This window comes from Crinia signifera, chromosome 1, assembly GCF_055691185.1.
Source record: "Crinia signifera chromosome 1, ASM5569118v1, whole genome shotgun sequence".
Lineage (NCBI taxonomy): Eukaryota > Metazoa > Chordata > Amphibia > Anura > Myobatrachidae > Crinia > Crinia signifera.
This window is the reverse complement of record NC_139217.1, coordinates 95712834-95729732: the sequence shown is the minus strand read 5'-3', so window position 1 is coordinate 95729732 and position 16899 is coordinate 95712834. Positions and strand designations below refer to the sequence as shown.

General features: G+C 43.0%; 1 protein-coding gene across 18 annotated transcripts in view; it reads left to right on the top strand.

Annotated features, from left to right (window-relative positions):
- The window catches only part of TENM3 (teneurin transmembrane protein 3), a 2716013-nt gene that overhangs the window by 2296041 nt on the left and 403073 nt on the right, over positions 1-16899 (top strand). For 2 of the 18 annotated variants that reach the window (XM_083170765.1, XM_083170762.1), the window contains exon 1: positions 11731-12085. The exons of the other annotated variants lie outside the window; for them this stretch is intronic. The gene's annotated coding sequence lies outside the window, so the exon portion shown is untranslated. Of the gene's footprint in view, positions 1-11730; positions 12086-16899 lie in introns of those variants that run through there. 18 annotated transcript variants of the gene reach the window in all.

Genomic DNA, 16899 nt, shown 5'->3' with positions numbered 1-16899 from the left:
TTATCACAAATGTATTTTTTTAAACAGTTGGTTTTCCATGCGTTTGAATCAGCATTGCTTACATTTGTGTGGAACAAGAAGGAACTTTGCAGATAGAAATAGATAGAAATATCACAATTTGTCTCTATGGCTGTCACATCCATCAATGACCATATACTGGCGGAACATGCGAGCCGCATGTTATATATCTACGTTTGCATTGGTTAGGTAAATAAAAATCTGCAGCAATGCGCTTGTTAACGATCCACTCCGTAGTAAGAGTAGACCACGTCTGCACAGTCTATTTTTATTTGCGATACTGACGTGGCGAGGCAGCGCAACAGTATTGCAAACCCCTTAACAATGTGCGATTATTGTTAACGTTCCTTATGGTTTTGACCAGGGCTATTTTTCTGCAGGCTCCAGCAGGAACTGTGGCCCTTATTCTAGTTCACTCTTTCTGACAAAATATTTCTTAGATGGACAAAACCATGTGCACTGCAGGTGGGGCAGGTGTTACTTGTGCAGAGATAATTCGATTTGGGTGGGGTTTTACACCTGCCTCACCTGCAGTGCACATGGTTTTGTCCATCTAAGAAATATTTTGTCAGAAAGAGTGAACTAGAATAAGGGCCACAGTTCCTGCTGGAGCCTGCAGAAAAATAGCCCTGGGTTTTGACTATATAGTCAAAATCGCAAAGAAAGTTAAGCCAAAATCGTACAGATGGAGCGTCGCTCAGCCAGCGCTGGGAATCGCTAGATACCCTTAGCTGGCACAGTCTGATGGAGTGGTGCTCCATCTGCCGGGGATGCGTGAGCGTATCAAATGCACTGTCAACATGACAGCGGGATGCGCTTTCCCTGCCCATGTCTGCTTCAGGGAGACGGGCAGGGATCAGGGGGGAGCTGTGGAGGGCTCCGTCGGAACAGGGCGCACAAGCGTCTTGTGCGTGCGTGCCCCCCTCCGGTGGCTGGCGGATGGTGATTCTATCGCCAGGAGCAACTCCGACGGGAGCTGCTCCATCTGTACCTTTAGTATGATTCAGATCTGCTCGCTAAGCAGCAAATAAAAGCCTGTCCAGACTGCCTTTTATTTCCGACGGAGAGGGCCGAAAAGGGGGAAGGAGCTGACGTCAGTCACCCACCCTGAGCAGGCCTCCACACACCTGAGTTTTCAGGGGAACGCCCAGCGTTTTCATGGGTAGGCCCAAGAAAAGCTGGGTGTTCCCCTGCACCATCCCATCCACCATCTCCCCTCCTCTGCCCTAACAAACGCTGCGGCACATGTGTTTATTCACACATGCGCAGATGACCCCGACTGCAAGGTGGCAGATGTACTGTAAATTAATCAATCAATCAACTTTATTGGCCATGTATGCTTGCGCACACTAGGATTTTTTTGTGGATTACAGTGCAGCAGCAAGCAGGGATGAAGGGAGGGGGGGAGACATTACATTAAGACATTACATGCAGGGAACACATGTCCGCCGAGCTGCACCGCGCCTAGGCAGCCATCAGCGGCTACCGAAGTTCAAATACATTGACCGGATAAAAAGCATACTTTTACAAAAAGCGAAACGTTGGATCACTAAAGATTTATTTATACACAAAGACCTCCGGAGTGCCTCTGCCTGTTTATTGGACCATCCTTTTACACATATACATATATATATATATATATATATATATATATATATATATATATATATATATGTGTTGCCTCTCTGCGATTGATGACCATTGCCCTGGGATCACTAACTTATGAAAGCGTTCCACACAAGGTGACTGGAAATAAATAGGCAAGTAAAGAGCAGATCTTGTGAGCAGCAAATGAAGCTCTCTGAGCCCTCACGCTGACATTTTACAGATCGCTCCCCTTGGCCTGACTATCAGTAGAAAGCTTCTTGCTCATCTTTTACTGTACAATGACTTAGGAGCAAAGACATTGCGGCAACTAGACTCAGTAGGTTTATTATTCCTCTTCTCTGGGGTTGCGCTGTTAAAATAAATGTTTTGTGGAACATTGCAAAGAAGCGCTGTGACATTAATCAATCAGAAAACTAATTTCTAGCAAGCCCAGGGACCCTATTATTTCTCCCCAAGTGTTGTGTTATGTTGCAAAACTTCTGTCAATCTGCACGCTTAAAGAAAAATGCGTATGTTCTCTTACTCCACAGACAACAAGGTTATCAATTTCACATATATTTCACATTTCATTATTCCTGAATGATGTCCCAGATAGCAAGAAGTTTCCCATCTGTTACATATAAGCATGTTTCCTGACACTCTGTGCGGCCAGGAACCTGGGGTGTGAGTCATCTCATTGCCCACAAATATCTTCATTTAATGTACAGTATGTATGTATAGTACCTTCAACACAGTGCCCAGCTCTTTATATAAATGTGTGTGGTGTGAAAAAAGGTTTACATTGCTGTTTAATAATACATACAGTATGTATAAAAGAAGTGCGGATCGTTTGTAACACTGTATATTAAAAACAAGAATGAACACTGCATATATATATACATCCGCCCATAGCAACCCATCTGATTCTGTCTATCATTTCTCCGTTGCATTCTAGAAAATCATAAAATCTGATTGGTTGCTATGGGAAACATCGCCTCTTTTGATCTTTAGAATCTTCAGTAAATTTACCCCTGAGTGAACGCTGCCTTGGCCTTATTTGGATTTGTACAAAGGTTACGTACAAATCCGATGGTTCGGAATCAGACTCTGTTGCTTGATCTTTTCACTGTGCAATAAGTTTCAAATGTAAGTCGTTAGAAGTATTTCCATGTGGTAATGACATTGCTGGTTTTGGAACATTGGTGGTTTTAGCTACTGTACTATTTGTCTTGTCATTTTTGGAATGCTTTAATAGGAAGACGTGTTTCTCTTTTATTGAATTAATTAGTTGAAAATGTGTTATTGGAAACATGTACAGAAATCCTAAATCAAACACCCTGCTATGTTTCAGTTTATGTTTTAACTGTATCCAGGTTTTCTGCTGAGTGAGTGAATGAATAGCAGTATGGCTGAAACAGAATGTCTGGTTAGGCACCTGTCTGGTTTATCCTGCTCTACTATGCCGGGCGTGGACAGGTAGCCGGTAAGAAACACAGGAAGCATCTGGAATGTTTTTCATTGCAAGAGACACATGGGATTATTTGAAATGAAAGCCATGCCAAGTGGCATCTCTGAAAATGAAAGAAGGTTATAGAGATACAGATATTATTCATTGTCATTTTGAATTATTTATTAGTTTTTTAATATGACTCTAACGAACCCAAACTCTTAATTTTTCAGTTATAATTTGCGTGCTCAAGCTATTCTGTTAAAATCAAGCTGTCTGTGTACAGTCTCTATTTATAGTATCTACCTATCAGCGCCTTGAGTCCTGTTGGAGAAAGTGCGCTATATAAATTAAACTTACTATCTACAGATTTAGCCACGCTCATCATTGAAACGCCAATCACCATGTGCCACTCCTGTGGCAATTGGCGCAATCCCATTGCCACGCACGTGCATCTACTGTAGTTCGCTTCCGCGGCTCATGGAAACTCATTGAGCAGTGATATCACAGCGTGGTGATTCCGTGCCACAGGTGCGAATTTGGCACAACAAACAAACATGAGCGCCCTGATCACCACAACGATAAGGCGCGGCTGCATCTGTATTTATCTATCTGTTTTTTGGGTGATATCAGAGCACTTTTGAAAATTGCATACATTGTTGGTGTGAATTAGCATAGCCCATGGCAGCTCGGGATAAGCTTGCAAGCTGCACTTAACACCGATTCCTGTTTGAGTCTGGGGGAGGTTCGAACTTAAAGCCACAGTAAGTGCACTGACCATGGATTTTGCTAAAAAGTTAACCCATGGGTCCAGGTACTTTTCCACAACTATTAACGTGCATAAACAGCAAATTCACCACACGAGAAAAAGGGCTGTAGTTGATTAGCATCTAGTCGGAGACTACCACCAATTTAATTGAATCTAGCATATTGTTAGGTCTAAAAACAAAAAATATATATATATGTCTCTATCTATCTATATATCTACTATATATATATATATATATATATATATATATATATATATATATATATAGATAGATAGATAGATTCCAGGCGGCGGCACTCACCCAACAATGATGCACAGAGGCAGGGAATAAACTTTCAACGTTTCGAACCTTTAACTTAACGGTTCTTCATCAGGATACAATCAGTATCAGTATCAGTTGTATCCTGATGAAGAACCGTTAATTAAAGGTTCGAAACGTTGAAAGTTTATTCCCTGCCTCTGTGCATCATTGTTGGGTGAGTGCCGCAGCCTGGAATCTGTTTATTTAACCCGTTGTGGTTATGGATGGCACCCCACCTTTATACCGCTGTTGAGGAAGTGCTGCTCACCTCTGGACATTATATATATATATATATATATATATATATATATATATCTATATATATATAGATATATATATATATATATCTATATATATATATATATCTATATATATATAGATATATATATATATATATATATATCTATAGATATATATATATATATATATATCTATATATATATATATATATATATATATATATAGATATATATTTATATAATAAAATTGCTAAACACGGTCTTAGGTGGCTGGGAAAGATATTCAACTTAAACTCATCATATAGACAGTCGGAGTTCTGACTTACGTATATGTACATATACATTTATAATATGTAGTGCACAAATTTGCTATTGTATTACAGTACTACAACTTGCAACCATTGGCACATCCACAGTTACTACTGGAAGCTGAAAACTACAGCAATGTGTGTGTGTGCGTGTGTGAGGCGGGGTGGGATTGCAGCGGTGGGGCGGTGTTAAGGCACTGTGTTCCTTCAATGCGATGTCATACATACTGTGTTATCCACACATCATCCCATTTTAGCTTTTCAGCCGTATGGTTTTAGTTTGCCACATATAAACCCCTATAGAGTTCTAAGAGTCATGTTTGAGTTATTTGACATTGCATGAGACATCCATTTTTGATGCAATAACTTGACAGTAATGGAACGCTGCAGCCTGACGTGATGTGAAACGGTCAGCAGTGGAATCCTCTGATTTTTGTTATCTGTTTTGTCTTGTAATCTTCTTTGATGAATGCTGAAAAGAACTGGAGTGCTTTTTCTTGCAATACAATAGCAGCAATGTTGGGGGACGATTATAAATGTCATGTGTGTGTTTTGCGTGTGTGTCTGTTTATCTGTCTATCTATCTACATATGGAACAGCTCTCGTTGGAGCGGCTCCTGGCGTTGTGATCGCCAGCCCCTCCGCCAGAAAGTGGTGTGCGCACGTAATGCTCGAGTGCCGTATTCCCGGCAATGGGCCGCACGAGCGCATGAGATGCTTGTGCATCCCCGTCCATCGACCACACCCCTTGCCAGTGTCCGCCAGCACTAGAGATATGTCGCGCTGGCAGGCACAAGGAGTCAGGATCCATCTGTATCTATTTATCAGTCTTTTCTGTTGTGAAGATTGCTCTCAGTTGCACGCCGCCCTGCTAAGCACCCCTACCCCCTCCCGCCGCCCATGCAAACCCCCCCTCAATCCCCCACAGCCTTACCTATCGCACTGGTCCCGGCGGCTCCGTTCTTCTGCTGAGGACCACCAGAAAATGGCCGCCCCCATACAGCAGACAGTTTCAGAGAACTGTGTGCTATATGGGGGCGGCCATTTTGTGGTGGTCCTCAGCAGAAGAACGGAGCTGCCGGGATCAGCGAGATAGGTAAGTCTGCGGGGGATTGGGGGGGGGGGGTTAACTATAGCACTGCAGCCCCCGGCGCCCCCACATGCACAGCGCCCCCCCCCCCCCCCCCCCCCCCCCCGCAGTGGCGGGGGCTGCGGTGCTATAGTTACGCCACTGGTTGGAGCAGATGATCTGCACATGATCTGCAAATGATCTGCTCACAATCTGTACCCAATTCATTGTAGATGACGAATCATTAGTGCAGCAGGGAAAATCTCCAAAGCGACCAAATGACCCGTGGGGACGCATATCGGATCGGAATTGCATTGAAAACATGCCCAATTCTGCTGGTTTTTTTTTTTTTACATATAATTGGTCAAAAAATGCATCGAAATTGGGGTCCAAATTGTTCTGGTGTGTACCCAGCATAAAGGTGCGTGCACATTAGATGATATGGTTAATATTGTCATATAGTCTAGTGTGTACGTACTATATCGTTAGCGATGCACGGTCCTGTTTGTTAATGATATCCTTTGAGGTTTCTACTTGAACAGAGGATGGAGGATATCGCTAGTGAGAGCTATACTGCATAATGCAGCACACGCTCCGCTCCCTGATGTCGGATATGTACCCAGCCTAAAGTCTCTAATTGACAACTAGCGTACCCTTATCTGAGACAACCCTATTCCCTAATGGACTCTTAGGCAATCACAGTCCCTCTATTTGTGGTGAATGTACAGTATTTCTGTTGAGCATAGATGTGTCATTTTGGGACTTTTCACTGAAATATGTGTTTTTTCCTTCTTCACCTTCTTATTCTTTTTCCCTGCCATTAGGAAATCTCAATACTGTAGCCTTTATTTTAATCAGGTGGCTGGGGCAGTTTAATAGAGGATGGGGCATAAATGCAGGGTCTGTGGGGGCACGCTCTTCCCTGGCAATGCTATAGATTCTCACTTTGTATGAAAGTCTACTGCACATGGGCAGGACTCCAGGATCATGGCGCATGTGCCTCAATCACAGGGATATCTCTGTTGTGCATTTCACATCACTGGGAAAATGGCCACTAAATTCTGTCTGTAGCGTCAGCCGTTGCAGGACTCTGGTAGGGTATGTATATGTTTACCTTGTACCGATTATTGCATACCTCCCAGCTTTAGAAATGGGGGAATGGGTACCCCTAGGTTCCCATTAGACTAGGTGATGTCTCACAGTGCCGGAACTTGTGGGTGGTGAGCCCAGGTACACAAATATAATTTGGGCAGCCCTCCTCCACCCCAATCCAAGTTCACAATATACAACAAGGCAGTGGGGGACAGAGAGATGCAGAGGGCGACAAGGAGAAACAGTGGGTGACAGGAAGAGGGTGATGGACAGCAATGGGCCCCTTAGTCTTTAGGGGCCCCGGTGTGCTGCACAAATGGTAATTCAGCATCTGGTGTCTCGCACTGTCCCATATTCATAGGTTCCCATTGTAATATTACCTTCTACTACCATTGTCAATAGACCCCCCTCCACCCCCCCCCCCCCCAGTGACAGTTACTCTCCATCAGTAATTACCCATCCTCATTGTGGTAATAGATACCCCATTTGTGTAACCCCCTATCCCATTGTAATATATTCCTTTTTTGCACATTGTTTACATTGCATATATCTACATCCACCAACCTCTTCCCGACCACACGTGCAATAGCTAGTTACCACTGTATGACAAATGTACTCGCCTTTGCCAGGCAGTGTCACTGGCTTTTTTTACCTAATACAAATTGGTACACTTTATTAATCTAATATTAATTTAAAGAATAAATACATATACTGGATTGTATTACATGAAAAAAATGCACTTTCTTTATTTAACCTGCATTAATTGATAGATAACGTGTAAAACTAAAGACAGCTTCAAGAATTACAACAACCTATCAAATTACAATCTATTTAAGAAGCACTTTTCAGGCAGTAAGTCTCACACCAGACAGCCGTGCCGTGTGCACAGAATACGGCAAGAGGACTACCATAGGGAACACTTTATATTGAATTTAGACCTGTACAATTAGGGACTGCGTGTGTAGCCCTCTAAATCTCCCTGTCACTTATTGCTGTATATTTCGCCCAGGTGGAAAATCTGCCATTTTTTTTGGGGGGGGGGGGGGACTGTATTTTTGGTCCGTTCTCACCTATGCTAATTCACCCCTGAAAAAAGTGAAAAGGCATGGGTAAAAAAGTACTAAAGAATGGGTGAAAATGCCTGCAATTGAATAGTAAATCATCGAATCTCCCCTAAGCCACTTATTAACTTTGAACTTTTTTTTAAGATAATCAAATGAATCAAACACCAAATTGCCATTAGAATAGGGAACACATTTCAAATCAATATACTTGATTTACTGGCTAGTATCAAAGCCAGATTTACACACATGCAATTATTACAATAATATAACTATCAAAATGATTCGAATAATACAAAAATGAATGTATTATATAGAATACCACAGTTATAACATCTTTGTATTTTTCTAATCGTTTTTATAGTCAGAATTCTGGAGAATGACAGGTGAGGCTCTGCCGCACATCACTGCAGACCTCCCACTTTCCCTATACAACCCTCTGTATCGTCATTCACTTCTTCTAAATAAGAGCTGTTGTCATGGTTGGAGCTCGGCGGTGCATAAAGCTGAGAATAAGAGCTGAAATCAATGGGGCATAAAGCAAAGAGAAGCATCAATGAGTAACAAATCATTAGGAAGTAGGCAAAGGTTCCGTGGTCACATTCAGCCCTTGGGACACCTGTTGTCCATCACTGGTTTAAAGCTTCACCTCTTTAAAAAATGAGGATAGGAATACAGCTTTCATTCAAATAAATTTACAATATTTTTTCATGGCTCAAATTCATAAGAAGAGGGGATTGTACATTGGATAAATGCCCTTATTCTGGTTCACTCGCAAAGGCAAATTCCTTCTCAAATGGACAAAACCATGTGCACTGCAGGTGGGGCAGATGTAACATGTGCAGAGAGAATTAGATTTGGGTGGGGTTTTACTTCAAAGTGAGATCTATATTGCAGTGTCAAAATACAGCAGCCAGTATTTTCCCTGCACAGAAACAAAATAACTCACTGAAATCTAATTCTCTCTGCACAAGTTACATCTGCTTCCCTGCAGTGCACATAGTTTTTTACATTTGAGAAGGAATATGCCTTTGCGAGTGAACCAGAATAACCCCCAAAGTGCGCTTTTGCGTCCATGCTAGAAGGGGCAAGGGCAAAATTTGTCGACTAAAAGTACAAGACCTGTTCCCCACAAGATCAGAGTTGTTACAAACTAGGTGAACAACCAGGATTATTTTGCCGCTTTTTAATTCATTTGCAGGTGTTTTCGCCATTTTTATTTATTCTTTTGCCCCTGGCACTGACTGTCCCAAAAATAAATCAACACAATAAAATGATGAGGTTCTTGCGTACAAAAAGAAAAAAACATCTTTCCTCTTACAGTCATGTCCAACAAGCATGGTGTTTGTGGGCATCCAGTCACAAGGCACGATCAAGAGATGGCGGTTTGTAAATGGTCCTTTAGCCAACATATCTCCTCTGCCAGCAGCGCAATTGGTGATAGATATTGATTTGCTTCCTATTGTAGAACAAGCAATCCCGGGCTCCAGCTATGGGAAACAAACCAGCAATTAAGTAAGGGGTCTTTGCTGAGACCCCACTAGGTCAGAGCCACCTTACAGTATGTGTCAGCCCAGAGCCTCCCTTGTGTCCCAGGTAAAAGCTGCCCCTTGTATGCCAGTTAAGAGCTTCACTGTGTTTCAGACCAGAGCATTCCACTTGTGTGCCAGGCTAGAGCCACTTTGCGTGCCAGCCCAGAGGTCAATTTTTGTGCCAGATCAGTGCCCTCCCTTATATGCCAGTCCAGAGTCCCCCTTGTGTGTTGTATCAGAGATCCCACATGTGTCATCTCCGAGGACCCACTTATGTGCCACCTCAGAGACCCCTTATGTTACTAAGTTCTCCTGGTCTGTGTCCAAATCCAGTCTCTCTCAGCATGTTTTTCTGTTACCACTGAGGCCAACACTCTCACCTGTCTGCATTGACACCGTTATGCTTAGGAACAGTTATCGGGATCGGCCCACTACACAGCTCAAATCAATTTCTACCTCCAGGGTCCAAACAGAGGTGTCTGGAGCTCCGGAGGAGAGTGTGTGTTTGTGTGTGTTGTTCTATCAGATATGGCACAGGATACTTTCCATTAACAGTTTAACTGGGTACACACCTAAAGATTTATCTGTCCAATCTGCCTGGTGGGAACAAATATCTTGTAATGCAGTACGGATGGTGTAATGTTTAGCATTACTGCCTCACAGCACTTTGGTCATGGGTCCGATACTCACCATGGCTCCAATTGTGCGGAGTTTGTATATTCTCCCCGTACTTGCGTGGTTTTACTTCTGGTACTCCGGTTTCTTCCCACAATCAAAAAATATACTGGTAGGCTAATTGGCTCCCAACAAAATTAACCCTAGACTGTCTGTGTGTGGGGACTATGTAAAAACCGGACCGGACTAGACTCCGGACCGCCGGACAGGACATCAAAATCTGCAGTCCGGAGCTTATAGGGTCCGGTCCGGGGGGTGTCCTGTCCGGGGGGTATCTTGTCCGAGGGGGTCCCTGTGATAGCTATCACCAGGGACATGGGGGAGGGGAGATTACAGCCTCCCCGTGTGGTCCGGACCGTCCAGTTTTTGCTACATGCCCGGACCATTCAGGGAGACTTTATTCTACCCCCCCTCCTCTACCTGGTGACAGGTCACGGTGTGACAGGCAGCCCCCACCCCGGACAGGACACCTCCGGACAGGACACCCCCCGGACCGGACGATACAAGCTCCAAAATGCAGAGTTTAATGTCTGGTCCGGCGGTCCGGGGGTTTTGTCCTGGTCCGGTTTTCACCCATATCCCTGTGTGTGCATGTACATGTGGTAGGGAATATAGATTGTAAGCTCCACTGGGGCAGGGACTGATGTGAATGCTCAACTATGCTCTGTAAAGCGCTGCGGAATATGTATGCGCTACAGTATATAAGAAACTGTAAATAAATAAATAAATGTATGGGAGCAGATGTCAATCAACAATTTGTTCCCAAATGCTGGAAAACAGACAATAGCTATTCAGACAAATATGTTAAATATGTTTGATCTAACAAATGTATCCAAATAATAATTTCTGTCAATCTTCCAGCATTTGGATGGTGATTGTCATCTGCTGCCATATGTACATTACTAGATTGTTGTTCCCAACCAGACAGATTGGACAGACAAATCTTTAGGTGTGTACCCAGTTTTCCAGGTACAGTATCTTCCTGTAGTTATCACAAAGTATCAAGACTTCCCTTCTGCTCCTAAACATACTCTCACATTGAAGCGACTGGAATTTCAGCTGCCACTGTGAGAATATCCCTATTTGATGACAGGTGTGATAATTATAACTTGAGTTAATTAGGGAGAGTTAGCTGTGTACAGTCAGGATATCCTCCAGGCACAAACAGAGGAGACACTGGAGTATGTGTCGGGTATTCCACCCCCAGTGTTCATTCACACAACATACAACAATATACACTCAGCAACATGACATGGTAATAATACTACATTGCAACCACATCCGTATATAACAGCATAAATAAAATAGTAATAATGGAAAAAACTCACATACAAGAAGAGGGAAGAACCCACGTATATTTATATTACAGAGGATAAGAGACAGAAGACGGAATGAGAGAGAAATGTTTCTTATTTCGTAACTGCAAATGACATATCAAAATATTAAACTGTTATGTATCAACTGCAGGATGGCTGGAGGGCTATTCCCACAAGGTGTCACTTCTGACAGGTGGACACCGGTAGCCTAGGTAAATAGGAAAGGTACGGTGCTAGTAAGAGTTAATAGCAGGCAAGCTCTGCCCCCTCCTCCTGCCTGGGTGTAAACAGAGGAGTCTCAGCCTATCATGTCTGATTGCTGCTTGGTGCTTGAAGAGAAAGCCAGACTCTGTAATGTGATACATTATAGACTGGTTCAACTTGCACAGGCTGAGCTCTGCCACCATTCACATAGGCACACACACACAGGCAAGCAGACTGAGCAACAGGGACGGTGCCCCCACTAACAGCCTGGTGAGCCTGAACCCCTGGCACAGCAGCAGCAGCAGAAGAAGTGGGCATCTCTATCCTCCCCACACAGTACCTTGCTGTGCTGCTCTTGGAATGGGAGGAGGCTCTGCCTGCTAGAATCTCAGCACAAGCACCATTAGCATCTGAAATGAGATTGCTTTTTTAACCCTTGAGGAATCAAAGAGAAGACTCAGAGAGAGGTAAAGGATTCTATACTTTTCAATGTGTTTTTTTTACTATGTCTCTGAAATGTACTAGATCACCTAGCTTTGCTTCCAGCAGAAAGAATGTGCATGCAGAGGTTGTTAATTGTGTACCCATACTGTCCTGTAAAGCCCCCCGTGCCTTTGTTGTAAGATGCCTAGAGTCTATAGCTTAGCCTGCTTCCAGCATAGGACCACCAGGGCTTGCCTCCCCATCCATCTAATCCAAGCAGGGCGAGAACTGTACTGCAGCAGTCCCACTCATGTGGTAGTATACCACATCCCACTACAGCATCTCTGCTATGGCACCCCCTCCCAGTACCATATCACCAGAGCTGTGTCTCCGATGGATCAGTGAAATGACTTGTTAATGCATGAGGGCAAGCAGAAGTAATGTAGCAGGATAAAGGACTGCTGTGGGGAATAAATAGTGTGCTTATTGTGTGCACATGCCCAACGCCGCCTTGTTGGAGTGTGTGTCTAATTGACAGTATGTGCAGAATACGGTTGTGGCGGAGCGTAATTTAAGGTTCTTCAAGGCTTTCATATAATCAGTTGCATTGCCCTGAGATTGTGCAGTTGAAGATTTGATCCCATCGCAGTGGAATGGAAATACTTTCTGTAATTGAAAGCAGATTCGCGTCTGCCGTTCCGCCAGCCAAGATTTTTCTTTCTTAAAATAAACCTTTTGTTCTCTAAACTTTAGATTGTTCCTGAAGCCAGCCGGAAAGCTGTGTTTAACAATTGTTCATTCAGTGTGATAAGGTGTATCTAAGTGCGGCAGAGTTAAATCAACATTATGTTGTCTGTTTGATTTAATAAACACACACTCTCCCCATGGCATATATTCTATCACCGAGAGAGATTCCATCGCTCCACTACAGTGAATATATAGTATATACAGTATTTAAATAGCCTTTGCTATGGATCTACTTGTCAGACGGTACACTCAGACCTAAGACAGCATGTTGAATATATTTCTTTTGCCCACTAGTTCTTTCTCTGTTATCTGAATAAACTATGTAAAGCTGGGTTCCAAGCGATATAGGTTATTGCATTTAATTCAGAGTGATTGTATTTATGTTCTCCTTTCATCTGCTCTTTATTAACTCTGAACCCCCCCCCCCCTCCTTTCTGGACTCGGCTTTTAGAGGAGAGAGGAAAAAAAAAAACTATGCGGGCATTTTAAATTCCAGTTTGAATGCCCTGGTATGATTCCTGCAGACAAAGGCTAACGTGGTTCTCCCCGTGTAATGTCTTGTGCACAATAGGGTTCCACTGAAGGACAAGGAGCACAAAGAGATCCAGCATCATTTCCATTTTAGACAGTTTATATTATTTATTTGTGATGATAGATGTTACATTTTCTCTACTGACACAGGTTATGTCTGAGCATCTGATGTGCAAAATGAGCCGATAAAGCACTTACTGTAGGTAGAAACCTTTTATGCGATGGCTGCTGTGTGTTTATAGGAGGAATCGAGTTATATATTGTACTGGCAGGTTCTAATGTTGTATCTCTTTAATAATGCACAGCAATGGTTTGTGCTCGTGTACGTCTTCAATGAATACTCTCTTGACAGTCTCCTGGCAGTGAAAGAGTTAGCAGCGGCACTAATTGTGTGTAAAGTGCGTTGCTCGTTGCACATAATACATCATTGCCCTTTTTTGTTGGGAAATCTGACATCTACCCAAGAATTTCCTGGGCATGTAAAAGTTTGTGATCTGTGCATGAAGAGAGGTGAATGAATGGATGCCAGGCAGAGATGGTGCATATCCGCAGAGTAATTTACCCAGTACTTGTTTGTTTGTATTCCAGTAACCCTTTGTATTTATAGACTAGCATTCTATATTCAATATTAAACAGAGGAAAAGCAGCTTATGATTAAAATACCTGCGAACATCTGATATTCCATACAAGGGTGTCTGATGAAGTGTGACCTGATGTATCTAGTGATGTATATTACTTTACATTATACTGTGACTCATGTGAGTGCAAATAATCTATAACACATTCATTACTAGGGGGACCCTACAGTGCCCTGCCAATATCTTGCAGCCACTCTCCTGCAGTATTAAACTTTTCTCCTAGGTTAATTCATCTGCTCTTTCTAAGGCCCGATTACGGTGCTGCTGTGACTTGTTGGTTCCTGCAGCAGTAGATATTAATCACGCCAAATCCTTCATGTTATAAAAACCTGATTTGGGTGGAACCATCGTGAAATAATTGCCAGGCCTTCCATATCAACATGATTCTGATCATTCAACTGCTGCATAGCTAAACATTGACGTACAGCTTTCTATCAGTGCCTAGATGAACCTAGTGACCCTATCATCGTAACTGGCACATAGTGTTTTTATTGTATTTCTATAGCATTTTTTTTAATTTTGTAGATAGTCTTCCTCTTTGGCTGGTATGTTGCTATAATGCATTGTGCTTGTCCACACAAAATATCTGTAAACTGATCATAGATAGGGCAAGTTGTTTCTGATATCAGCCTTTAAGTGTGATCTAGAACCAAGGTTCCAGGGAGCACTCCGATGAGTCACAACTTTACCTATTAATGTGATATACACGTAATAATCCAGTAATGACCAATGACCTTCACGCTTTAGATGCGGCTATCATTTCACTCTGTTGTGGTCAATAGTTGTGTCATTAAGGCCATTTTAGGAAGCCATCTTGGTGCGCCAGTCCTTACAGGGTTCTGGATGTACTTTGGTTCCAGTGGCTATACGGGCTAATGAACCATGGTCTCCTTAACTTTTCTTGGATAAGTAAATTATGCTAAAATGTGCAGACTTTATCCTGACTTAGACATTTCCTTAACTATTTCCTAATGGGTGCCGGACAGTTTCCCGAAGTCGGGTTCCCTACAGTCATCACCCTGACGTCGGGATCCCAACAGTCAAAACCCCAACGGCCACCTGCTATTCTCCCTCGTGGGGGTCCAAGACCCCCATAGAGGGAGAATAGAATAGGTGGCAAGCGTAGCGAGCCACCGTGCCGCAGCGTGGCATGCGCAGCGAGCCCGTAAGGGGCTTTGTTGCTCTCGCTCCGCTGTCTGAGTCTGGCCAGTCAGGTTTCCGCCGTCGGGCTAATGACTGTCGGGATCCCGACTGTGGGAACCATATAACACACCCTTCCTAATATCAGATATTTATTGATGTCAGCTGGAACTGTTATGGGGGACATTTATAGAAATGTATACCCACAGTAGTGCAGTGTGTCTGTAGCTATTCACATACTACAGTAAATGGGGGGGGGGGGATATTTTATCTACAGTACCTATTTAACTCCAACTTTCCGGCCATGACACGTCTGTTTAAGAATATGCATTACAGGCAACAAATACCCTTGTTTTTGTCATATTACCTAGTGATTGACCCTTTTAAGTATAAACTAAGCAAAACAAATAACTACCTTCTACATATAGGTCCCCCACAAGGTTGTCCTTTTCTTGCTATGGGTTCCCCTCTGCATATGATTGTTACCATTTTAGGGCATAATAGCAACCAGAAACATTCATATTATTATTTATTAAGTGTATTAATATTATTTTTAAATCTAAAAAAGTTATTCAAAATATCAAAGTTCTCTAGAGACAACCTAACCTGATTAAAGCTGTCAGGTATTTATTTTTTCACATCTGTTAACAACTCTGACAATTTTTTTTCCTTCCGATGCTGTTTGAGATGGAAACGTGCAGCAGATTTGTGACTTCAAACTTTCCATTTTGTCTTGAATAGATTCCTTTCAGTCAGAGCAGTGGGGCAAGGGAGAGCAGCGGCAGCTTCAGTACAGAGATCATTGTGATAATTAATACTGTGAGATGGATAAAATCCTATGTAGCAGCTATCTGTACTTTTCTAAAAGGTCCACTAGAGAAGTGTTGCTACGCACCTGTCACCACTGCCGGTAACTTGAAGTGAACCCATGAATTTACTTGCACTGAGCTATAGCTAAAGTGCTTTTGAAAAGGGGCAACAAGTCCCTGTGCAATTCTGCTTGGGAAGGAACAAAAATCCTATTTTCCACTGTGATTGTCAATTAAAGGACAAAGCTTTGGCGATAAATTCCATTCATTAAAAAAAAAAAAAAAAAATCCATTTCAATGTAACCAAATTACTGTTTAGCCCCCTCTTGTGGGCATAGTTGCAAATTAATATGTGTAGTGAGAAAAAAAGGTAAAAACACAAACCTGACGTCTATCGACATTCAAATTCAGTCATTTTATATATTTCATGCACCGAGGACCTTACTCTGGTTCATTCACAGCCGGCGTTTCTTCACACGCACACCGATGTTTGGCATATGCGCATGTGCAGATGCATTTCGGCCACGGTGATCAAACTATTCGCCGGATGCGCGCACCCAAAGCTACGGCCGGGGGACATGGGGTGGCGGCGTATAGTCGCGCCCATGGGAATGCTGGGCATTCCCATGGTAATCGGGCCATGGGTGCCAGGGGTGGGCAGCTGACATCACCGGATGTCAGCTGCCCGCCCACTTCGTCCAGAGGGTGCATGCAAATCTAAGTGACCAGAGAGTCACTTAGATATGCGTGGATGTTCCACATCATTCAAATGATGTTAAACATCCATTCACAGGCCCTGTGTATGAACACACGCTGCAAGGGGGTGGCGGGCGTACCACCATTCGCAGGGCTAGTTCTGGTCAACTCGCATGGGTGTAAATTCACATTCGAGTGGATCCACCAGAATAGTCACCTAAATCTGTGATGACTTTTTTTTTTGTCGGCTGACTTCTACCCCTTAGATGCATTGATCTGTTCAGCATTTTATTCTCC